Source organism: Papio anubis, chromosome 17, assembly GCF_008728515.1.
Source record: "Papio anubis isolate 15944 chromosome 17, Panubis1.0, whole genome shotgun sequence".
NCBI lineage: Eukaryota > Metazoa > Chordata > Mammalia > Primates > Cercopithecidae > Papio > Papio anubis.
Genome location: NC_044992.1, coordinates 38,732,812 through 38,759,705, shown reverse-complemented (window position 1 = coordinate 38,759,705; position 26,894 = coordinate 38,732,812). Strand labels below are relative to the sequence as shown.

General features: G+C 36.4%; 1 long non-coding RNA gene and 1 pseudogene across 1 annotated transcript in view; both read left to right on the top strand.

Moving 5' to 3' along the window:
- Positions 1 to 13,017: 13,017 nt before the first annotated feature.
- On the top strand, positions 13,018 to 15,830 carry LOC110741611 (annotated as a pseudogene).
- Positions 15,831 to 16,516: 686 nt separating this feature from the next.
- LOC116271053 overlaps positions 16,517 to 26,894 on the top strand; it is a 36,490-nt gene continuing 26,112 nt past the window's right edge. Inside the window, exons 1-2 of the long non-coding RNA XR_004179429.1 lie at positions 16,517 to 16,585; positions 24,389 to 24,530. This is a non-coding gene — a long non-coding RNA (uncharacterized LOC116271053). The remainder of the gene's footprint in view (positions 16,586 to 24,388; positions 24,531 to 26,894) is intronic.

Sequence of the window (26,894 nt, the reverse complement as noted above, 5' to 3'; positions counted from 1 at the left end):
GGAGGTTGCAGTGGGCCAAGATCGTGCCACTGCACTCCAGGCTGGGTAACAGAGTGAGATCCTGTCTCCAAAAAGAAAAAAGAAAAGAAAAGAAGGTACAATTTATTATAAAATTGGCATGCATATAAATACATACAACTACCTATATACAAAATACTTCTTACTTTTTTTTCAGTGATAAAAACTCTTAGTCAGGTGTGATTAAAAAATAGTATTTCCACACTGAATATTCTCAATCAATGATAGTTTCTATTTAATCTTCTCTCTGGGTTGATAATTTTGTGTCCCAGCTTTATGAATAACTGAACAAGATGCCACCAGCTGAAACGAGGCATTTAGAGTTTTTTTCATGGAATTACTCTGTTTATCCCTAAATAATAATGAAAATTTGTGTTAAATTCTTAAGTTAACTTGAGGTTTCAATGGTGCTTATGATAAATTTAGATAATAAACATACAATTGTCTTACTCTTGCCTGTTTTACGTATTTTTTTCCCCACTGTAATTTTGGCTAACGCAGAAGTAGAAGAATTTTGGCTTATGGTTTCACCTATTATCAGAAAATACTTGCTGTCATCAGTGATAAATACACAGGAAGATCTGAGGAGGGTTTCCCACTTGGAAAGAAGAATGCTGGAAACTCTACCTACCTGTAACTGCATCCACGGATCACATTCGTGCAAATATAACTTTTTATATAATGTGATAGATGCCTTTTTTAACATGATTTAATAATTATTACTTTTGTTTATGAAAAAAATCACAAAGAAGCAAATTAAACTTACATGGTTTGAAAGCACAGGTAGAATTCTAAGATCAAATTCTAAGACCAGAATCTAATTCTGTAGCAGCCTGTAGAAGTTCACAGAGGATACCTAAGCTTTTGAATGAGGGCCTCTTTTTGAGCCATTGGAGGAGTGCACCTTAGAAAGATTTCTCTGATTGCAGTTGTCATATACAAGGTCAAAAAACAAGAGGAGAAATAATCTTCCTCACTTTTTAGCTCCACACTCAATAACTTCTAAAGCAGCGTGAGTGTAGGATAATTGGGTACAACACAGGGCTCTGTAGCAACACAGAAAGAATTATCAAGTGTTTAGCTGTGAACAGAGCTGGTTAAGAAGCAGTTTTATTGCAAGCTGGCCACTTGGCACATGGCTGAGTTATGCAGAGTAAAAGGCTCTGGTTTGGAGATGTGGGTGCTAAATATTAGAAAATCACTCAGATTTGAGAATAAGCAAACTTCTTCACATTACTCTGCTTTTTCTAATTACTTTCTACGAAAATATGAATATTAAATATTATTCATATAAATATTTAAATGAAATAGAATCGCAGTGGAATAATTGAAAAAAATAATTGCAAGGTACAACTAGATTCGATGCTCTCACATTAAGATGGTAATAAATTACACATGCATTTGAATGTGGGGCTATTTGTTTAACATTTTAATCTCACTTTCTCTCTCTGATCCACTTAGAGATATTTTTTAACCCTGATTTTATTGAAATAGGCGGTGGGTGGGTTGTATATAAATTTCTCTGAAAATATCTAGGTGAATCAGCTGACTCAGAGTGTTTTTGATGAAGTGTTTTCAAAGTTGAAGGAAAATCTAATCCTACTACATTAATTGCCTAGGAATCAAGGGTTCAATGTATGACAGAATTCCTAGCACCTCTAAATGGCCTTTGCTTTACCTTTGTGCAGTGCCTTTTGCAGTACAATATCATAGCCACAGGACACTGTTGGAATGTCCTCCCAAAGTAAAGTGAAGATATTGGCAAGAAATTTACCAAACATGTCAGATGTCTCATCCCTACCAATATTTTCAGCAAACTCTTTCAACAGGTAAGTTTTTACACTTTCTGGCTAAATTAGCTGACACTGTCTTAGCATTTATCAGAGAAAAAGAAAACACACTTGGAAAACTTAGGCTTTCTTGTCTTCCTAAAGACATTTTCAATTTTTTTATCATTCAACATATGATATATTCATTATGCTCCTGGTACTAATTCAACATTCAACAAGCAAATTCTGTGCATTCTCCTCTGTCACTCCCTATGCTAGCTCCTGAGAACACAGGAAGGAAAAGCACAAGCCCACCTCTGGTTGCTCACCTTTAGGGAATAAGATAGAGTCGTAATCTCATAGAGTGCCATTACTTCTGTGATACTGGCATAGAGGGTGTGAGTAGAACCCAGAGAACTGGAGAGGCCTGATGACTGGTTATAATACACTCAAATGATATGGTCCATGGATAGATTCAACTGTGACATCAGATGATCTTCTTTGCAGTTCAGTCAAATAGAGTCTCTTGAAGCATAAGAGAACAGCAGGATCTGGCTAAGGAATTTTGTGTTGGATTTCAAAAGGGCTTAGTAGCGCTACACTGCTATGAATATATTTTCATTTAAAGGTTTAGACCATCTGTCCCCTTATTTCCCAATGAACAGCTCACTTCATGAAAACAATCTTTTTTTTATATTCTACCTATTAAATAACACATATATCAGAACACATACAGAAGAAACTTCAGAAATGTACAAAATATAACCTTGTGGTTTTTAATAATAGCACCATGGAAATATTTTAACAACTAGCTTAAATGTGATTTTTATAAGGATAATAAGAAAATTTATATTTAAAAAATAGGCAGTGTTAAACCCTCTTATAGATTGAAATAAAGGGGTAAGGTAGAGGTCAAATAATGCATTTGGGTAATAGACAGGTATGTTTGGAGTGGTAGCTATTGATGAGTGACTGACAAGCAGAGAGAGAGAGAGATAAATATGTATGTGAAGAGTTTCAATTATTCATGTTTCTTAGGAGGCAGCTCAGGTTTAACCTAATGGCATCTCATTTACTGTCTGTTACACTTGGAGGTGGTGTGGCAAGCCTAAAAAGAGAGTGACTTTTTCAAGAAAATCCCTTTGTGACACAGGGGCAATGGGAAATAACAGCTTCGCAACAGTTCCTAGGAGAGAAGGAAAGGCTGAAAAATCCATGTAGCTTTGAATAAAGAATATTCAAGTGCATTTAAATCACTTACCTAAATTTATTATGATAAAATCATGAATTATGTTCACTCCACATTTGCAATTAGATGGTACAACAGATGGTGAAGATTTACAGAAACATTAACATTCTGGATAAGACAAGTTTAATAAATTTGTCAATGGGAGTCTCTGGGGCTATAGGAAAGTGTTTATATGCCAAATAAAATAGGTAGTTAGGTGTGAGGGAAGGCACGGACAAGGAAAGGAGGGTTTTCACATTCCCACTATGGAATTCTGAATCAGTATTTGCAAAGGTTTTTATTATTATGAGGACTCAAGAAAACTTCAAAATTTGTTTCACAGAAGCCCACACATTATACTAAGTATAGGTCTGCCAGAAAAGATGCCTATGGAAAAACTGCAAAACATCTATCTTTGAACAGTCTCTAAACTCAGCAAGCATCGATTTATCTGGGACTTAACTTCCCTTTGCAATACAACTAATAGAAATGTCCTCAAAACACAATAATCTCCAGTCTTAGCTTTCACAGCTTTTTCATGCCACATAAACTGTACACCCTAGAAAGTCCTTTATTCATTTATTCAATCAATCAAACAAACAAAGAAAAATCATTTATTCAACATTTCCTATCCCAATAGCATAATAGCAAATATTATATTATTCATGCTGGGAAAAGGTCTATTCCCTAAGCATTGTATTAATATGGTAAGAATCCAGAATCTTATGTAGAATAGCTTTAGCTTCATCAGTAAAATTCTTTCTTAAAGTACCTTTGATTGGATTTTTCTCATTTGCAGTGAAAAATCACAGTCATCAGATCTTTATAAATTCATTTTTACTTAGTCACTCTTACTCCATCATCTCAAACAAATAAACAATAGTCTTTGCAACAAATTTTCTGAAACAACTGGGCATCTACATGCAAAAGAAGAAAAAAAGATTGCAGACAAACATTACTCTCCTCACAAAATAAAAAAATTCAAAATGGATCATAGACTGATATGTAAAACACAAAACTATAAAATTCCCAGAGGGTAACATAGGAGGAAATCTAGATGACCTTGGATTTGACAATGACTTTTTAGATGCAGTACCATAGGCATGACCTGTGAAATAAAGAATTGACAAGCCAGACTTTATTACAATTAAAATTTTCTGGTTTGTAAGAGATACTGTGAATAGAATGAAAAGACAAACCACAGCCTGAGAGAAAATATTTGAAGAAAAATATTTCTGATAAGAAACTGTTATTCAAAATATACAAAGAATTTTTAAATATACATAATAAAAATTGAACAACCTGATTAAGAAATGGGCAAGACCTGAGCAGACACCTCACAAAGACGATATACAGTTGGAAGAAAAACTATGAATATATGTTTAACATCATATCTCATTAGGGAATTATAAATTAAAACAATAATTAGCTATCACTATATACCTAACAGAATGACCAAAATCCAAAACATTAACAATATTAAATAATGGCGAGGATGTGGAGCAACAGGAACTCTCATTTATTATTACTAAGAATGAAAAAATGGTACAACTTCTTCTGAAGACAGTTTGGCAGTTTCTTACAAAACTAAACATACTCTCACTATATAATCCATGAATCATGTTCCTTGATATTCACCCAAATTAGCTGAAAACTTCTGTCCACACAAAAGCTTGCACAGGGATGTTTATAGCAGCTTTCCTCATAATTATCTAAACTTGAAAGCAACCACGATGTGGTTCAGTGAATGAATGGGAAAACAAACTATAATATATCCAGACAATGGAGTATTATTGAGTACTAAAAAGAAGTTAGCTGTCAGTTCATGAAAAGATATGGAGGAAACTTAAATGCATATCACTAAGTGAAAGAAACAAACTCAAAAAAGCTATCATTTGACATTTTGGGAAAGGCAAAACTATGACAACAGAAAAAAGGGATTCCAAGAGATAAGGAAAATATGGAATAATAGGCAAAAAAAGCATGGAAGGTTTTTAGAGCAGTGCAAATATTCTGTATGACACTAGAGTGGTGTATACATGTCATTATACATTTGTTAAAACTTACTGAATGTACCCACTAAGCGTGACCTCTAATGTAAACTCTGGACTTCGGGCAATAATAATATGTCAGTGTAGGTATATCAAGTTTAAGAAATGTACCACTATGGTGAGAGATTTTATGTGGGAGAGGCTATGCACATGTGTTGGAAGAGGGTGTCAAGGGGTATAAGGGAAATCTCTGCAGCTTCTTCTCAATTTTGCTGTGAACCTAAAACTGTTCTAAAAATGAAGCCTGTTAAAAAACGATTTTAAGATAAAATGTGCAATGAGTCTTACTCTTAAGACTAGTTTCAAAGGTGTACGTACATACATCAAATACTAAAAATTCTGTAAGAACCATTTTACGTTGGGTATGGTGGCTCACACCTGTAATCCCAGTGCTTTGGGAGTCAGGAGGATTGGCTGAAACTCGGAGTTTGAGACCAGCCTGGGCAACATAGCGAGACCCCTGTCTCTACAAAAAAGAAAAAATTTAAATAACTCAGCATGGTGAGGCATGTCTGTAGTCATAGCTACACGGGAAGCTGAGGCAGGAGGATCACTTGAGCCCAAGGGTTCAAAGCCATGATCATGCCACTGCCCTCCAGTCTGGATAATGAAGCAAGACCCTGCAACAAAAAAAAAAAAAAAAAAAAAAAGAACCATTTTATATAATTTCATACCAGACTACATAATATCTTTTAAAGGGAATTCAAGGATATGAGTCAGACTTCTAACTTCATAGCTTCATAGCGTTCTAGTTTAAACGTTTCTATTAGGATAATACAACTACCAGTGAGTTGACACTTACTAACCAACAACATTTTGTTAAATGTTTTACATCTATTATCTAGCTCCTCCCCATATCCCTACGAAGTAGATGTTAGTAAAATGTGCAAACTGAGATTAGGTAATGTCTAGAGTTACCCCGCTATCAACAGATGGGAATCAATCATCATCAGGCTCTCTGTTTGACTCCAAAGTCTCACTCTCAATATCTCTGCTAGCAATACTACCCATTCTACTTCATTTGTTCATGGGTGGGCAAGTACTTCATACTCAATTATTTTAATTTAATAATAACCTCTACAAATTTGTAGCTTCTGCTAAAATACTGGAATATGTTCTGACTTTTTCCCACTTTTGAATAATTGAGATTCTACTTGCTGAACTCCAGCATTTGAAGTTATATTTTCTCCAGCATTCTTCTGACTACAGGATTGGCACCACTGCACCACTGGCACTCCTCTTTTAGTCTCTGATGTTCCTGCTAATAGATTATCCATCTGTTATTCTGTCATTTTATTGCTATATAACTATATTACTTTATGTAGCAGTGGACCGAGTCAATGAATATGGGATCTCCAGCAACACGGTGACAGGGTAATTTAGTTAGAAATCTGCCAAATTCGATATCTGATATGCTGTGTGTTTACTTCAGCAATAAACCAAAAATAATAAGGTTCCTAGTAGTAAGACTGTATAAAGCACAAGTTTCAAACAACTGCATTTTTAAAAATATTGGGCATATTCCAAGAATTATACTATAATACTGTGATTTGAAATTTAAAGATTAGAGCATAGTAAGAAAAAGAAGTAAAAAAGTGAAATGGAAGATAATTTTGATAATAAAACAAAGATATATGGAAAGAGAGACAGATAGTGTGTATAGTAAAATTCTATTTAATCCAAACCTAGTAATATTTTCAGAAAAAGTTATTATAAGAAGTTAGATGAGATGCAGATCTTCCTTGAGAGTACATGATAAGAAAAAATAGGTATTTGTGTTAAAACATGATACCAGTAACAAGTTAAAACTTAATCCATGTTTGCTTTTTAAAAGACAAAAATAAATTGAGTTGTATATCCCACAGCTAAATATAAAACACAGTTGCAAGTAAGCAATATGTAGAAGAAGAAATACAGAATGTGACTACATAAAGATATGTATATATGTAGCAATAAACTAGAAAATGAAAAATAACTCATTATCATTAAAACAAATGAAAAAATATACCTTCAATAAAGACACTAGATGGAAGGTATCATATAAATATTTTCTTTCACATTTTTAAGGAACAGAAAAATTTCCTGCTACATAAACTATTTCAGAACATCTAAAAATTAAAATGTTTCTAATTCATTTTGCTGAAATCATATGGCCCTGAGGTTAAAAAAAAAAAAATTACAAAGGTAGTACAAAATAAATAAAATTATGAAACAATTTATTTTATAAATATAGATGAAAGTGTTTACACCCAAACTCACAAAATTAAACTCAGCAAAATAAACCAGAAATCAATTAAAATAATAAAACACCATGACCACATGAAGTTATTTCCAAAATATGATGTAATTTAATATTTGAAAATCATGCATTAGATCAATGGATTAATGGCAAAAATAATTATTTTGTAAAGGCTGAAAGGGTATCATGTAAAACTAGCGTAACTACTTTTGATAATTGCTAGATAACTACTAGAATGAGGAAAACAAAAATGTCTTCATGTCAGTCTTAAGATAATAGCCAAAGGTTAAATGTACAAAGGGGAAAATAACATCGCTCTTCTTGTTAACTCTTGTTAACTATTCTTTGGTTTGGAAAATATTGTTATTTTGTTCAATAAAAGCATTGTTTATATTGATGTACAATGGGTTTCTCATTATTTTAAAATTAACATTTTAAAAATCTCAGCTTTAATTTTTATTATGGTAAATATTGATGAATATAACCAATATGAAGAGAAAAGATCTTAGGTACCCTCAATAATTGTCAAGGATATAAAAATGTGGTCTTCTGGCTAAACAGTTTGAGAGTTGTTCAACTACAATCATGTAGTCACCTCCTAAATTATGAATTGAGTTTTCCCATCACTCCAGAACTTTTCCTTATGTTCCAGGACACCACCTATGAAACTACTATTCTGACTTCTATCACAATATATTATTTTTTTGTTTTTTTTTTTTTTTTTGAACTTCAGGTAAAATTACATACTTTTAAAAACCATTGATAATTGTTATCATTTATAAAATGTATTATTTTCATATATTACACTGTATGTACATTTTTAGAATTAACTTCACTTGATCATAGTGTTGTATTGTTTTAATTATTTTCTGTTTTTATGTTGCTGAACTTTGATTTCTTGAAATTTGAATGCAAATGTTTTACATCTGTATTTGTAAAATAAATGGTTTTAGAATTTTCTTTATTTTGTACTCTCTTTGTAATTTTTTAATATTAAGGCTATATGATCTCAGTAAAGTAAATATATTTCTTTTATGTTTATATTCATTCCTTAAACACAATAAAATTTACTCATTCTGTTGCATGTCATTAGTTCATTCTTTGTATTAGTTTATAACACTACTAGTAGTTCATACTACTACTACCAGGTGGTATTAATTGTGTGAATACATCATCATATGTTTACCAGTTCCCCTGTTAATTAACATCGCATCTTGGTTGTTTTCAGTTTTTTGCTAATATGAATACCACTGCGATGAACATTCTGTACAGTTATTTTTGTGGACATGTGCACTCATTTATCTTGGATGTATGCCTAGGAGTGTTATTGTCAGATTACAGAAGAGGCATCTACTTAACTTTGTAAGAAATGACTAAACACTTTTCCAAAGTGGTATACCATTTTACGATAGCAATACATGGAAGTTCCTTTTGCTTCACATTCTAGTTAATATTCTAGTGGCCTTATAATAATATCTTATTGCAGTTGTAATTCCCAAAGAAATAATGGTGCTGAAAACTTTTCCAAATACCTATTGGCCATTTGGATATCTTCGTTGGTGAAGTACTCATTTCAGTATTTTGACTTTTTAAATCATTTTAGAAAGGAGAGCATGCAGTGTGTCGTTTTCTTATAGATTTGCAACTGTTGCTTTACTCTGGATGCAAAAAACACAGAGAAATCCTTAAAATCTGAGTTTCCAGTGAGATGAGGAATACGTTGTTTCACTACATTAACTGTTTTACACACAAACAAAGTGCATATAACGTCATGGTGTGTGCCTTAAATATGTATAATAAAATATCTTTAAAAATAAATTTTTAAGAACAAGAAAATAATTTTTTTAAAAAATTGACACATCATTAGAAAAATGTTGTGGTATATGGGTTATAAAACAGCTACATTTTCCCCCTGTATTTGTATCCTATGTTATGTAGTTTTGCTATTCTCTCCCATATAGCATCTGCACTCACACTCCCTGACTTGTCCTTGTTCCTAGGATCAGCTACATAATTTGTTTTGGTTAACGGGAAAATAGAAAATATGATGTAACTAGAGGCTTAAAAAATTGCTTGCACGTTTCCCCTTTCTCTCTTTTCACTGATTCCTTCATAAAAACATGGCTGGGATTGCCTTCTGGAGGATGATATATGAGGTGCAGTGTAGTCACTACACTATGTCAGTGTAGTCATTACAGTCAATGATCTCTCTGAGCAGGTAACAGCCAACCAACCCTCAAACATGTGAGATAGCACAGGCAAAATTAACAAAGCCTCTTTACCAAACCGCAGCTGACTGCAAATGCATGAGTAAACCCAGACTAGATAATCACTCTGCCAATCCACTACTGCTAGGTAAATACATAATTATTTTATTAAGTCTCTGGGTTTTGTGGTGGTTTGTTATGCAACATGATTGTTGCCATAGATAACTGATTCGTGGGGGCAAATGATTGCATAAAAGGAATTTACACAAATAATGCAAAAAGTGTTTAAATGTATTAGTAACCGGGACAATTTAAACTCAATCAATAATGATACAGTTTTTCTCACCCATTATATTGGCAAATACTTTAAGTTTAAAAATATGCAACATAGCCCAGAGAAATGAATACAATAGTGGGACTATAGCTTGTGGTATCTTTTCTAGAAGGCAAATAGACAATATGTAAACATTTAAATTATGCATTCTGAGGCAGACTGCTCAGCCAAAATCAGGTGGGAGCCTGGAAAGGCTCCCAAATGAGGTTATAATGTAAGTGAGTGACCTCTAGTGGTACACATTCCTACCATGGACTGCTGCGATCTTAGCCACCAGAAATCCCCTTAACCTCTGCAAGCCCTAAGAAAAATGTAAGGAGCCTGGAGCTCACACACTCCCTGAGGCATAAGCATCTACAGCAACGCATCATTTTGAGAGTGTAGCCCATACCAGAGTACGTCCTGTCTTGTGTCCCAACAGTCTCTGCACTTCTGCATCCCTAGATCCCTGCATGCCAGTGATGGCTGTTGCTGCCAGGACTAAAGTGTAAGCCATTGGCAGCAAGCCCCACCACCCCTGGCAGCAGAGCCACCATGTGTTTACAAGTGCCCTGAGGAAAGGCTACCCCACTTGCAGTTGCCACGTAGGGCCAAAGCATGTACTCCTCAGCTGCTTGTTTCTGGCTACTGCTACTGAAAGCAACCTTATACTCGCCAGCAACAGGGACACACCAAAGCTGCTGCCACTCCCACCTAATATTTCACTGGGGGGTGTGGAGATCACCTTGTTCCTGCCTACCACGGCTAGCACCTATGGGTACCACTGGAAGGCCTAAGGATAGTTTCACCTGGTTTAGCTCGACTGCCCCTCCCCCACAAAAAAACTGCCCAGTTCTCTAGAACATTCCTGAAGCCTAGGTATCACCCTAACCTATAAACTGCTGTTGGGACCTGAACACTCTGACTGGGGCCTGAGGACAAGCTGACTCAACCTGCCATCCCACAACTTGCACCAACCTGCATGTATCACCTGCAGCCTGGGGATTGCCCCACCAACCCCACCAAATCCACTACAAACAAACAACAATGTGAAATGAATGGAAGACAGAGGATTGTCCCGTGACTGCTACTGCCACTGTCCATGCCAGTCCCACTTTCCAGGTCCCAAGAACACACCAACCAACTCGACCTATTGTTGCCACTGCTGGTACCAAGCAAACTGCCTGGAAACCTAAGAATTGGCACACCTGGACCCATTAACACCAGGGCCAGCAAACAGTGTCCTGAAGTCCAAGGACAGGCATGCTTGACCTGCCACTGCCACCACTGGGCCCCAAGGACTGGCCCAACTGATGCCCTATCCCAGCAGAACTTTATAACAGGCCCCAATAACAACTGTGCCCTAAGCCACAAAGGAAATCACAGACAACACTGACACTGTTCATAGCTCAATAAATCAACAGAGACTACACTACTGCACACATCCAGATGCAAAGCCAAAGTGCCCTATACAACCAACACCATGGATACATCTTCAGAAAAATGTCCTCCCCTGTAAAAACAAATTTTAAAAATTGGAAGAAGTGACAGCTATGCCAGATGTACAGATATCAATGCAAGGATACAGAAAGTATGAAAAAGCAAGGAAATAAGAAAAGTTCTCTGGCAATAAATTCCAAAGAAAAAGAAATTTACACATTTCTAGAAAATAATTTAAAAAATTATATTCAAGAAGCTCAGAGAGATAAAAGAGAACTCAGAAAAACAATAAAAAATCAGAAAAACGAATCAGGATATGAATAAGAAATTTGTCAAAGATATATATATCATTAAAAAGAACAAAAGAGAAACTCTGGAATTGAAAATTTTGTGTTGAAATACAAAGTACATATAAAAGCTTCAAGATTAGACTATGTTGGGAGAAGGTGAGCGTTGGGAGAAGCTCAGGCAGTGCTTGCATGTCTGACATAATGTAAAAGAGTCTTGGAACGTGTCTGGAGTCCAGGGTCTCAAACCCCCCATGGCCTTTGGAACACCAAGCTCTGTGCTAAAGGGTGGAAGGCAACCCTGACATACCATAATCTAAGCCCAGGGCCTAAAACCCCTCGAGGCTTCGATAGAATCCAGGGTTCAGGGCATAAAATCCCTCGTGGCCTCTGGAATGGGTCTAGACTTGCTGACTCCTTGCTTCTAGCCCTCTCATGCTCCTAGATCGATTGTGTTTTAGAATTGGCCATATAAATGCTAAACCATCACAGCTGTAAATCATGTGCTTAATGCAATGCTCCCTTTCAAGCCCACATTCTCACCACCTGTTTCTTTGCTTGATCACCAATAAATAGTCTGGGCCTCCAGAGCTCAGGGCCTTCTCAGCCTCCATACTTGTGTTGGCCCCCTGGACCCACTTTCTCTCTCAAACTGTCTTTTCTCATTCCTTTGACTCTGCCAGACTTCATCATCCTCACGACCTGATGTTGGGTCTGATCACCCCAACAGACTAGATCAAGCAGAAGAAAGAATTTTAGAACTTGAAGACTGGTCTTTTCAAATAAGTGAGTGAGACAAAAATAAAGAAAAATATATTTTTTAAAAATAAACAAGGCCTACATGACATACGGGACGCTACAAAGTGACCAAACATTTGAATTTTCAGTGCCCCAGAAGGCAGAGAGAAAATGAAAGGGATTGAAAATCTATTCTATAAAATAACAAGTGAAAACTTCCCAAGTCTAGCAAGATATTTACACATCCAGCTATACAAAACTCAGAGATCCCCAAGTCAGCACAATGCAAAAAAAATCTTCTCCATAGTACACTACAGTCAAAATGTCAAATGTCACAGTCAAAGAGATAATTCTAAAAACAGCAATAGAAAAGCATCTAGTCCCTCATTAAGGACCCCCATCAGAGTAACAGCAAATTTCTCAGCAGAAACCTTACTGACCAGGTGATGAAGGAATAATATATTCAAAGTGATGTTAAAAAAAAAAAAAGTTTAGCCAAGGATACTATACCCAGAAACATTATCCTTTATAAATGAAGGAGAAATAAAGTCTTTCCAAGATAAGCAAAAGCTGTGGGAATTAATCAGCACTATACCAGCCCCACAAGAAATACTGAAGGGAGTTCTACACTTGGAATAAAAAGAAAGAAGTTCTACACCTGGAAGCAAAAGGACAATAACTACCATCATAAAAATCCACAAAAACAGTGGACTGAAGTTTGCACCATGACTGTGAGTTTCCTAGTTCTCTGCTGCTGCTATACCAGTGACATGGGGTTCCCACAGACCTGGAAATTCCGACCCCTCTTTCTCAACCCAGAGCAAATCTAGACGTCCGGGTGAGAGTTCAGGTGATTTCCAAAGACTCATGTTATGTAAGGAAGCCACCAAGAAGAGCAAAGAGAAGGAGCCAGGGATGGCTCTTCCTCAGGGACACTTGACTTTCAGGGATGTGACTATAGAATTATCTGTGGAGGAGTGGAAATGCCTGAACCCTGAGCAGAGGGTTTTATACAGGAAGTGATGTTGGAGAACTACAGAAACCTGGAGTCTGTGGATAGCTCTTTAAAATCCATGATGGAGTTCTCATCAATAAGGCAAGGCAATACAAAAGGGTTCCACACGGGGACATTGGGAAGACATGAAAGTCATCACATTGAAGATTTTTGCATCCCAAAAATCAAGAAAGATACTCATGACTTTGAGTTTCAGTGGCAAGAAATCAAAAGAAATGACCATGAAGCACCCATGACAGAAACCAAAGAGTTAACTGGTAGTACAAACCAACATGATTAAAGGCACAGTGGAAACAAGCCTATTAAAGATCAACTTGGATTAAGCTTTCATTTACATCTGCCTGAACTTCACATATTTCAGACTGAAGGGAAAATTGGTAATCAAGTGAACCAGTCTATCAATGATGCTTCCTCAGCTTCAACATCCCAAATAATTTCTCGTAGTCTCAAAACCCATATTTCTAATAAGTAGGGGAAGAATTTCCTCCATTCTTCATTATTCACACAAATACAGGAAGCACACATGAAAGAAAGCCTTTCCAATGTAATGAGTATGGCAAAGCCTTTAATTATAGCTCACACTTAAGGACACATCACATAACCCATTCAGGAGAGAAACAATATAAATGTGATGGATATGACAAAGTCTTTCATCAGAAGAAATACCTTGCATGCCACCATCGACTTCATACTGGAGGGAAACCTTACAAGTGTAATGAGTGTGGCAAGACCTTCACTCAGAATCTTACCTTCAATGCTATAGACCTTATACTGGACAGAAACTTTACAAATGTGAAGAATGTGACAAAGTTTACAGTTGTAGATCACAACTTAAAACGCATAGGAGAATTCATACTGCAGGAAAAACCATACAAATGTAAGGCTTGTGACAAGGCTTTCTGGGATAATTCACGCCTTTCATGCCATAAGAGAGTTCATACTGGAGAGAAACCTTACACATGCAATGAATGTGGCAAGGCTTTTAGTAGAAAAGCACACCTTGCACTTCATCATAGACTTCATACTGGAGAGAAACCTTACAAATGTAAGGTTTGTGACAAGGTTTTCTAGCATGTTTCATGCCTTGCACAACATCAGAGAGTTCATGCTGGAGAGAAATCTTACAAGTGTAATGAGTGTGGCAAGACCTTTGCTCGAAATTCAGCCCTTGTAATGCATAAGGCAATTCACACTGGAGAGAAACCTTACACATGTAATGAATGTGGCAAGGCTTTTAGTAGGAGAGAAAACTTTGCACTTCATCATATACTTCATACTGGAGAGAAACCTTACAAATGTGAAGAATGTGACAAAGTTTACAGTTGCAGGTCACACCTTGAAAGACATAAAGAAATTCATAATAGAGAAAAACCATACAAATGTAAGGTTTGTGACAAGGCTTTCCGGAGGGGTTCATGCCTTGCACAACATCAGAGAGTTCATACTGGAAAGAAACCTTATACATATAATGAATGTGGCAAGGTTTTTAGTCAAAAAGCAACCCTTGCATGTCATCATAGACATCATATTGGAGAGAAACTTTACAGTCTAATGAGTGTGGCAAGACCTTCAGTCAGAAGTCATTTCTTACAGGCCTTCGTAGACTTCATACTAGAGAGAAACATTACAAGTGTAATGAGGGTGGCAAGACCTTCACTTGAAATTCAGCCCTTGTAATTCATAAGGCAATTCATACTGGAGACAAATCTTACAAGTATAATGAATGTAGGAAAATTTTTAATCAACAATCAAACCTTGCACAACATCAGAGAGTTCATACTGGAGAGAAACCTTACAAGCCTGTAATGAGTGTGGCAAGACCTTCAGTTGGATGTCAGCCGTTGTATGCCGTCGTAGACGTCACATTGGAGAGAAACCTTACAAGTGTAATAAGTGTGGCAAAGCCTTTAGTGGGCAGTCCACACTTATTCATCATCAAGCAATCCACAGCATAGGGAAGCTTTACAAATGTAATGATTCTCACAAAGTCTTCAGTAATGCTACAACCTTTGCAAATCATTCGAGAATCCATAATGAAGAGAGATCTTACAAGTGTAGTAAATGTGGCAAATTTTTCAGACATCGTTCATACCTTGCAGTTCATCGGCAAACTCATGCTGGGGAGAAATCCTACAAATGTCGTGATTGTGGCAAGGTCTTCGGGCAAGTTTCATATTATGCAAAACATAGGAGAATTCATACAGGAGAGAAACCTCAAGTGTGATGACTGTAGCAAAGTCTTGACTTCATGTTCACACCGCATTAGATGTCAGATAATCTATAATGGACAGAAATCTTACAAATGTCATACGTGTGGCAGTCTTCAGTCCGAGGTTAATCCTTGCAGAACATCAGAAAATTCATTTTTGAGAGAATTGTTCCAAATACAATGATTATAGAAAATCATAAAGCTTTAATTGATGTTAGAGCCTTCAGCATTGACTTGAGATTAAGTTGACTTAACATTGAGTTCAAACATTAATTGATATTAAAATGTTTATGTTAAGAAGACTGGGGGCCAGGCTCCGCGGCTCACGCCCGTAATCCCAACACTGTGGGAAGCCCAGGCGGGTGGGTCACGAGGTCAGGAGATGGAGACCATCTTGGCTAACATGGTGAAGGCCCCGTCTACCAAAAATACAAAAAATTAGCGAGGCAGTGGCTGAGGGCGCCTGTAGTCCCAGCTACTTGGGAGGCTGAGGCAGGAGAATGCCGTGAACCCGGGGAGGCAGAGTTTCACAGTGTGAGATCCGCCACTGCCTCAACCCTGGGTGATGGAACAGAGATCCATAAAAGAAAAAAGAAAAGAAAAGAAAAAAGAAAAAGGTCGTTTGAGATGGCGGGTGGCTCCGCCACAATCAACACTATTGAAGACCAAGACGAATTAAGATCACCACGCTCTGGCTGGGAGGTGGAATTTGTTGTGGGGCGGGGCCTGGTTAGAAGGGGCGGGGCCTTGAACAGGACTAGGGCTGGGCAAGAAGAAGGAGGCTGCCTGGGGTCCTGGCCAGACAGCGGGAAGGGGCGGGGCCAGAGCGTGATCGCCATCTTGGGGGCGAGGTCTGGAAGGGGTGTTGTTCTGAAGGGCAGGTCCTGGAGGGGGCGGGTCCTGGCTTTCTCAGCCTGGCCCGGGATGTCGCCTGCTGTCATCCTCTTGCCCTCCAGGACTGTATTCTCCGGGTTCTGATTGGCGGATTGTTTCTGATGTGCGGTGATATTACCCCTAATATCACAGGGATGCTTCCTGTACGTTTTAAGTTAATATTTCAAACAATCGAAGGTAAAACAACATATTGTAGTGGGCCACCTGTACTGGACGCTGAATCGTTTTTCCTCTTAAGTTGAAAATGGTGTTAATGCAAAGCGCCTTGTTTCAGCAGGCAGAGTCACGCATCCTGCAGGGCGAGCTCCCCTCTTTTGGGGCAGGGCGGGGGAGAGGGGCAGGGACCTTGGTAAAGGAGTGGAGTGGGGTGCTGGTTCCAACAGGGACTGACAATTAGAATGGCTTATTAAATTAGGCAAGGTCCTGGGTTGTTTGAGTGGTTAATGGAAACTGAAAGGTGACATGCAAAACTGCCAATTACACAAAGGAGGTGAAGGAATATTTCATTTTTCATGGAAATAAAGTCAGGCCGCAGAGGGGTGGCTCACACCTGTAATCCCAGCACTTTGAGAGGCCGAGGTGGGAGGATCACTTGAGCCTAGGAGTTAGAGATCAGCCTGGGCAACATAGTGAGACCTCGTCTCTACTAAAAAATCAGAAAAATCAGCCAGGTGTGGTGGTGCAAGCCTGTGGTCCCAGCTGCTGGGGGCGCTGAGGTCGGAGGATCGCTTGAGCTAGAAAGTTGGAGGCTGCAGTGAGCTCTGATCTTGCCACCACACTCCAGCCTGGACGACAAAGCTAGACCCCATCTCAAACAAACAACCAAATTAATGAGAGATATAATTCCTTTTTTAAAAATAAAAGAAGAGATTTTCTTTCCTTTTGTCTCTTTTCTTAGGACATTTATTTAGAAAATTTGTGAATGCATTTTCTCTGTCTTCTGAGTTGTTTTTTTTCTTTTTCTTTTTTTTTTCTTTCTTTACTTTCTTTTTTTTCTTTTTTTTTAACGGAGTTTTTCTCTTGTTACCCAGGCTGGAGTGCAAGGCGCCATCTCGCCTTGCTGCAACCTCTGTCTCCCTGGTTCAAGTGATTCTCCTGCCTCCGCCTCCCAAGTAACTGGGATTACAGGCATGAGCCACCATGACTGGCTAACTTTGTATTTTTTTTTAGAAACTAACTAAACCTTTTTTTCAGCTTAATGACCCAGGGATGTATTTCTGAAAAATTTGGGAGCTCTCTTTGAAAGACAAACAGCAAGGGAGAGAGTACCTTTATCTCAGTAGGAAATTAAATAATTCAAGCATCAAATAACTTCAAATTAAAGCTATGGACCTTTAGGTAGTTCTGAGCCTTGAGAGGAATGTGGCCATGTAACCTGATTCCAGTGGTATGCAGGCTCAACTTCTAAGAATTTTCCTGTAAATAACTAGGAAGACTAAGCAGCCCCAAAGATAAGACCACCTGGGATCATTGTTCCTTCTTATAGAGTGATAAAGTAACCTTCCTTGAAGTGTATTAATCTGTAACTAATCAAGTTGCTGCAACCTATGCACTACTCTTGAATGGAAAATGTCGTGATTCTACTAAGGTTTCTCTGTCTTTCCCTATGTGTGTGAAACCCTAATGTCTCTACTTTGGAACGCTGATCCCATTCATTTAGAGTTGATGTTTCCAGGTGGCTATTTCTAAGCTTTGTGTTCAAGAAATTCTATACATAATTGTAAAAAAAAGAAAAAAAGAAAATCCACAAAAGCATAAAACCCAGTGGTAGAGTAACAACACAAATAAGGAAGAGAAAAGACTCAAATGTTACCACTACAGAAACCCACCAAACCACAATAAAAAAATAAGAGAGAAATAAAGGAATAAAGGATATGCAAAACAACCAGAAATCAGTAAAATGGCAGGCACAAGTTCTCAAAGATCAATAATAATCCTGAAAACTCTGAGATCTGATTAATAAATTTGGTAAGGATGCAGTATGCAGAATCAACATACAAAAATCAGTAGCACGTCTACACACTAAGTAAACTAGCTGAAAAAGAAATTAGGAATGCAATTTCATTTTCAATAGCTCCAAAAATATATAAAGTACCTAGGAATAAATTTAACCTAAAAGGTAAAAGACTTCTACTACAAAAAAAAAAAACAAAAAACTACTAAACACCGTTGAAAAGTTTACAGATGATACAAGCAAATGGAAAGACATCCCATACTCATGGGTCAGAAGTAACATCATTGAAGTGACCATAGTACCCAAAGCAATCTAAAGATTTAATCAAAGCCTGTCAAAATACCAATGTCATTTTTCATAAAAATAGAATAAAGCAATTCTATAGTTTGTATGGAACCAAAAAAGAGCCCAAATAATCAAAGCAACACCAACCAAAAAGAGCATAGCTGGGCCGGGCGCGGTGGCTCACGCCTGTAATCCCAGCACTTTGGGAGGCCGAGGCGGGCGGATCACAAGGTCAGGAGATCGAGACCACGGTGAAACCCCGTCTCTACTAAAAATACAAAAAATTAGCCGGGCGCGGTTGTGGGCGCCTGTAGTCCCAGCTACTCGGGAGGCTGAGGCAGGAGAATGGCGTGAACCCGGGAGGCGGAGCTTGCAGTGAGCCGAGATCGCGCCACTGCACTCCAGCCTGGGCGACAGAGCAAGACTCCATCTCAAAAAAAAAAAAAAAAAAAAAAAAAGAGCATGGCTGAAGGTATTACACTGTCTGACTTCAAAATATGTTACAAGGCCTTAGTAAACAAAACAGCATGGTATTAGCATACAAACAGACACATAGACTAAAGGAACAGAATAGAGAAACCAGAAATGAGCCCACATTTTAGACCCAACTGATTTTTGACTAAGTACCAAGAGCATTCACTGGGATAAGGACAGTCTGTTCAAAAAATGGTGCTGGGAAAATTACATATCCATGTACAAAATAGAATTGAACCCCTATCTCTCGCTTTATATAGAAATGAATGTGACATGGATTAAAACATTAAACATATATAATAAACTGTAATACTACTAGAAGCAAACATAGAGGAAACACATTGAACCACGCAAAGATTTGGAAGTCACAGCTGAGAAGACCTCAAAAACACAGGAAACAACACCAAAAATAGACAAATGGGACCATATTAAACTAAAAAGCTTCTGCAGAGCAAAGGAAACAACAGAATGGAAAGGAAAATCTATTGAATGTAAGAAAATATCTGCAAATCACTCATCTGACAAGTTACTAATATCCAGAATATACAAGGAACTCAAACAACTCAATAGGAAAAAAGTAAATAATCTCATCTAAAAAATTGTCAAAGGATGTGAATAGATAGATATTTCTCAAAATAATACATACAAATGACCAATGAGTATATTAAAAAACACTCAGCATCCCCAATCATCAGGGAAATGCATGTGAAAACCACAATGAGATATCATATTACTCAAGTTGGAATGATTATCATAAAAAGACAAAAAAAAAAAAAAATGATGTATCCTGGCAAGAATGCAAAGAAAAAGGAACTATTATACCGTTGGTGGGAATATAAATTAGTACAGCCACCCTGGAAAACAGTATGGAGATTTCTTAAAAAGCTAAAAATAAAATTACCATTTTTTTAATGGGATTCAGCAATGGGGTTCAGCAGTGGGATTCAGCAATCCCACTACTGAGTATTTACTGAAAGAAAAAGAAATCAGTATATTAAAGGGATACATGCACCCCCATGATTACCACAGCACTACTCACCATAGCAAAGATACAGAATCAACCTGTGCTCATTAACAGATAAATGAATAAAAAAATGTGGCATATATACACAATGGAATACTATTTGACCATAAAAAGGAATGAAATCATTTTTTTTGTAGCAACATAGATGGAAGTGGAGGTGATTACATTAGGTGAAATCAGCCAGGCACAAAAAAATAAATGTCATATATTCTCATGTTCTCACTCATATGTGGAAATTTAAAAAGTTGATTTCATGGAGGTAGAGAGTAGAATTACACATACCAGAGGTTGAGAAGGATTGTGCATGATGATGGTAGATGAAGAGAGGTTTGTTAATAAGTATGAACATATAACTAAATAGTATGAATAAATTTCAGTGTTTGATAACAGAGTAAGGCATCTATAGTTAACAGCAATGTGTTGTATATTTCACAATAGTTAGAAGGAAGAACTTTAAATGTTTCCAATACAGAGAAATGATAAATATTTGAGATTATCAATACACCAAATACCCTCACTTGATTATTACACAATCTACTCATGTAATTAAATATCATATGTACCCCATAAATATGTATGAATATTATGTATTAAAAGTACTAAAACAACTACTAAAAATAAAATGCGTTTCATTTGGCATAGCAATTCCGATTCTAAGAACCTGAATGAAAGAGGCAAATAAAATAATGCTCATTATAAAAAAAAATTCTTAACAAAACCAAATGAAAACAGTATCATTACCCTTAAATGTAGGGTATGTATTTCATAATATGGATGTACTATAAATTATTTAAATAATTATTTAAGTGTGCAGTACATCCATATTATGGAATATTATGCAGCTGTTAAAAATAATAAAAATAACATATTCTGTGATATAGAAATATATCTAAGAATCTTGTTAAGTAAAAGAGCAAGGAAAGAAGGCATATAGTATAATATTATTTATGTAAATGTGTAGTTTTGTATATAAGTGTGGGCAAGCACATGTATAAATACAAAGAAAAATGAGTTATTGTATACATCAACATATTAGCTTTGTTTATTACTTTGGGATAGAAAAAGTGGTGGGGGGATGAAAGCAAGAGAAAAGTCATGTTTTCTCAAAAGAGATATTTCTTGATCTTCTTCAATAAAAGCATATTTATTTAATACTTCTGTGATAAATGCATTCACAAATAAAAAGAATTGTAATAAATGAAACTTCAAAAAGATCTAAAAGACTAATACATGAATATTTAGTATATTTTAGTCTATCTTCAGCTGTCCAAGGAGGGTTTAAAACAAGAAAAAATTCGTATAAGGAAAAGATGAATAAATCTGAATATGTAAAAATTTAACATATTTTAAATTCTCCATGTAATAAAACACTGAAAATGAATTGAGAGTCCATTGACATCTTTAAAAAGCATTGTCATAGTTATGGAATTAACATCTTTTATACTTAAACGTATCTTAGAAAACAGGAGAAAAGGCTTAGCAAATATTAAGGTAGAAGGCACAGGATATTTTCAAAGGAGAAAAGCAGTTAACAATCATCAAATAGACTTAAACTTGGATAACAATCAAGAAAATGTGCATTAAAAAATCAACAAGATGCCATTTTATGTATCAAATTGAGAAGGAATAAATAATGTTTAAAAATAATTCTCTTAATGGAACTATAGTGAAACAGACTCAGTTGTTGTTGGTGGGAATGTAAGGTGATGGACATTTCTGGAGAACAATTTAACAATGGTTTAGAGAAACAACAAAAGGAAATACGTAGGGAGGTTAACAGTGATTATCCCTGGATGTTGGGCTTAGGAATCATCTGTTTTTTGTTACTTCTACTTAAAAAATATTTTAAAATTATTAATACCCTGAGTGTCCACAATAAAGGTCCTTTTAAGCAAATGGCCCTGCGTCTACTACACAGACTACTGTGTAACTCTGGGGTCGACTTACCAGAAGTTTCTGATTACTGGGTGAGTGTTCATTTTTATAATGAGACTGCTGAACACTGAACGGAGGATGGAACACAATCCCAACCAAATAACTCAACACTATAAAGTGAACAGGAGGAGGAATACTAGACTGTCACTGGTTGCTGCCTTTGGATGGTAAAAATGCCCAAGCCAATTCTTTCTACCTTTTGAAAATTCCTAAGTTACCCAAATGAGTGTATACTACATTTAATTTGACCCAAAAAAGTGCGTATAACTGAGATTGGGTATTTTTTTTTGGTGGGGGGGAAGATTGATCTAGATTTACAGGATATCTTATGTCCTATGGTCATTTCAATCTATTTTCCATGTCTCAAAAATAGAACTTTCATTGTTTTATGTGCAAGAGTTTCCAGTGTTTTGTTTGTTTTTTTTTAAAGATCCTGATATCAAGAAAGCATTTCTATTCTTCATCCCACATATTTCTTTTATTAATGTCTTCCCATGGTCTTTGAAATGTAATTTCAAAAGCTCAAAGAAGTCAACCTTCCTCCATGCAATAAAAGTTTGTGGTTCTTAAATAACTTTAATCTTAATACTTTTTACTTTTCTTTAAGGTACTCCCTTTCATATTAGCTGATTTGCTCCTCTTTTTCCCGCATGCTGCCTACAGAAATCCTACTTTAATTATACCACTGTTGGAACTTCAAAAGAAAGCCTGAGCACAATGGATTTATTCTTTTTCAGTTTAATTTTACTCGTTAAAGAAGTTTTCTTTAGCTACCAGGTTAAAAAAAAGGTAGAGCTGAGTTTTATTAAACCTTGTTCTACAGCCAAGTTTCAGTTCAGGTTCTTTGAACCAGATCTGCTATGACAGAGGTCAGTCGCTACTTTTTTTTAAGGATAATAACACACACACGCATTCTCTCTGTTTTTATTCTTATTCTTCCATTGAAGTTATTTCTGTGAAAGGGGATATATTCCTTATTCTCCTATAATACAGAATATTGCTCTAAAGTCCCTTAAATTAAATAAGATAAAACAAATGTGATAGCTTAAATAAAACCCAGCATAATTATATTAATTATCCACATACAGTTAAAGTTCAGAAAATAGAAATAAATACACACAAACTTAGAAGACTTGGTTTTATTAAGGACAACGAATAATGGGCCCCTGACCACTGAATAGTTTTGGAAATTTTCTGCTTATACTTTTGGTTATTTAATCCACTAACCACCCACTCCTGGCCACATCCTATAAAGTCGAGATGTGGTTCATGCATTTTTTTTTTTTTTTTAAGTTCCAGGATACATGTGCAGAATGTGCAGGTTTGTTACATAGGTATACATGTGCCATGGTGGTTTGCTGCAACTGTCAACCCGTCATCTAGGTTTTAAGCCCCACAGGCATTACGAATTTGTCCTAATGCTCTCCCTCCCTTTACCCTCTATCCCCTAAAGAGGCCATGGTGTGTGATGTTCCCCTCCCTGCATTCATGTGTTCTCATTGTTCAACTCCCACTTATGAGTGAGGACATGCGGTGTTTGATTTTCTATTCCTGTGTTAGTTTGCTGAGAATGATGGCTTTCACCTTTACCCATGTTCCTCAGCCATGCATTTCTTTCTAGTTTCATCTGATGCCATGTTACAATACACCCTCACCATGCTGTATGGTTACTAGCTCCTAAAATACACAACTCCTTTCAAATTCAAGGTATTTGAATTTGCAGTTTCCTGTACTGGGAATGTTTTTGTTTCTACTTCACCTAGGTGATTCCTTCTCATCTTTTAAGGATGAGAATATTCCAATCCAATAAATTGTTTTTTCCATAGTTATTTTTTACACTCTACTTAGTGTGTTTCTTTCTAAGCACTAATTACAATTCGTATTACATGTTTATTTATTTGGCTTCTTAGTGCCTGTTTTCCTCTCTAAACACTAAGAAGCAGGAAGAGATGAACAGTGTTAATAGACCACTAAGCATCTAGCACAAACTTAGCATACAGCACGCCATCAATAAACATTAGGTAGGCGAATGATCAAATATAAATAAATAAAAACACGCAAACAACCCACACTAATGAGAGCACACCTCAAGGGCTCTTCTGTAATGAGCCATGATTTAAAGATTTTATAACAATTTTTTTATTTGTCTTTTTCCTGCGTGTGTATTCAAGCCTAAAGCAATATATAATAATTAAGGGAGGCAAAAAAAGGGCAGAGAGTCACAGAATATTAAGGTAGAAAGGGGTTTGAAATGTCTCAGTCTAACCTTTTACTCTTTACTAGAGCCTAACCTTTTACTCTTTACTAGAGCCTAGAAGAAGGTGGCTCCAGGCAACATTCTGTCTTAAATAAAACACAAGAATACGTGCCTCTACGCAGCAGTCCTAAAAAACAAATTCAGAAGAGAAGAACTAGGAGTTATCTCCCAGAAGGGCGTTCAAAGGCCAAAGGTGAGTTAAAAGTAACAGAGAATGAGCTGAAAAACAGTGAATTCTAAAATATTCTCTTTGTTCCAGCCCTGCCTGTTTCTCGACCCACAGCCTACTCTCTCCCCCTCACTCACTGAATTCCTCCTACAGTAGCATTTTCTCAGTCATTTCAGGGGGTCAGACTCTTTCTCGAATTTGTTTTTTGTTATTTTTGCTACCTGGAAGAATTTTCCTTTTATTTAACCAGGTGACTATCATACCATACAATCCTCACTTTAAAACATCACCTTTGGAAAAGTAAATCAGGTACCTTTGTTTTATTCTGCTGCGGCCCCCATAATTTTCTCAGACAGAATCTATGGTAATTGTTACTCATGTAGTGTTTTGTTTCTGACTCACTACTTGACTTTCATGCCAGTCGGGTACATATTTGCATCTATTTTCTCACAATTCTGGAGCTAGAGGTCCAAAATCAAGGTGTCAACAGGTGGGTTTCTTCTGAGGCCTCTCTCCTTGGCTTGCAGGCGGCCTTCTTCTCTTCAAGTGGGCACATGGTCCTCTCTCTGTGTGTGTCTGTATCCTAATCTACTTTCTTATGAGGACACCAATAATATTGGATTAGAGCCCATTCTATTGACCTTGGTTTAACTTAATTGCCCCTTTAAAGACCCTGTCTCTAAATATAATTGTATTATGTGGCACTAAGTGTTAGGATTTCAACAGATGAATTTATGAGAGGTAGAGAGGGAGACATAATTGAGCTCATAAAACCATTATATTCTCAATGCCTTCCTCAGAGCTTGGCACATAGTAGGTGCTTTTACATAAGATATATTTATAAAATAAATGACTAATTTAGTGCAGTGTTTCTTTGTTAAATTAGAAGACATGAGAAACAAACTACTTTAGATCATGTCTTTTATAATACCTTAAATATTAAACAATAATATTTTTCTGAAAGATTCAGGTAGGTTTCTGTTAAATAAACACCTCAATAAGGGATAATCCAACACAACTTTCAGCCAGAGGAACAAGAGATTGATCTTGAAGCTAAAATTTATGCATGATTTCAAAGAATCAGATGTTTTAAAGTACAATGTTTAGTCTTAGTTTCATCGGGCATGTGAAGAGTTTTTAAAATGCATCTTAGGCCAGGCATGGTGGCTCACACCTGTAATCCCAGCACTTTCAGAGGCCGAGAATTCAAGATCATCCTGGCTAACACAGTGAAACCCTGTCTTACTAAATATACAAAATTAGGTGGGCGTGGTGGAGTGTACCTTTAATTTCAGCTACTCGGGAGGCTGAGGCAGGAGAATCACTTGTACCCAGGAGGCAGAGGTTGCAGTGAGCCGAGATGGTGCCATTGCACTCCAGCCTGGGCAACAGAGTGAGACTCCATCCAAAAAAAAAAAGCATCTTCCTTATAAATTAAGTCATTCCGCTAAAAATCTATGAAGTAGATACATTTAGATTTGGCTTTTGTTAGTTCAATAATCAGATAATCTCGTTATGGTCATGGTTAAATATATCTATACATGTGTTAAAATTCATAGAACTGCACATCAGAAATGAGATTTCTTCATAGCTTTGTCCCTGTTTTAGAATAATTATGGGAACAACCATAAATATTAATTCCTATTTAATATGTATGTACTCTGGAATCCCGAGGTGTGAATAGCAATATCTTATTACACAAACTAGAGTATTCATTAAGTGCTTTTGGATAATCTTTAGAGAGTACATTAAAATTCAAATATTACTATGCATATGAGTAGTCTGCCGAACTTAAAGAAGTATTTCAGAAATAAGAAGTGAATACCTTCCTGGAGTAAAAACTTATTAATCAAAACATTCAAATGAATATCAGCATGAAAGAAAAGAAGGTCAAGTGATTACGTGGAGGTGAATTTCTTAACAATAAGCTCAAGAGAAAGATATTTTAATACAAGAGAGATATTGTGCTTCATAATTGCAGAATTCCACAGTACTTTAGTTGTGTCAATGCAGTTTACCTCTAAGTGCTTTGTTGCCGCTACTGTTCTTCTTTTCATTGTTATTTTGTTCTGTTTGATTTTGACTTGTTTTTATGCTAGCAAGGCATTTACATATTTTTGTGACACATAAGAAAAGAGACCTTTTGAAAAGTGTAACTACTATGAATTTTGATTATTTCAATGCTCTTTTTATTTTTAAACTATTATATAATACAATTCACTTTTTTCTTCTGATGCACAGTTCTATGAATTTTAACAAATGTATAGATACATTTAACCATGCCCATAATGAGATTAAAACCAGTTCCATCACCCTAACAAACCTCCCTTGTGTCATCCCTTTATATTTACACCCTTCCCTCCAACCCAACTCCTGGCACACAATGAT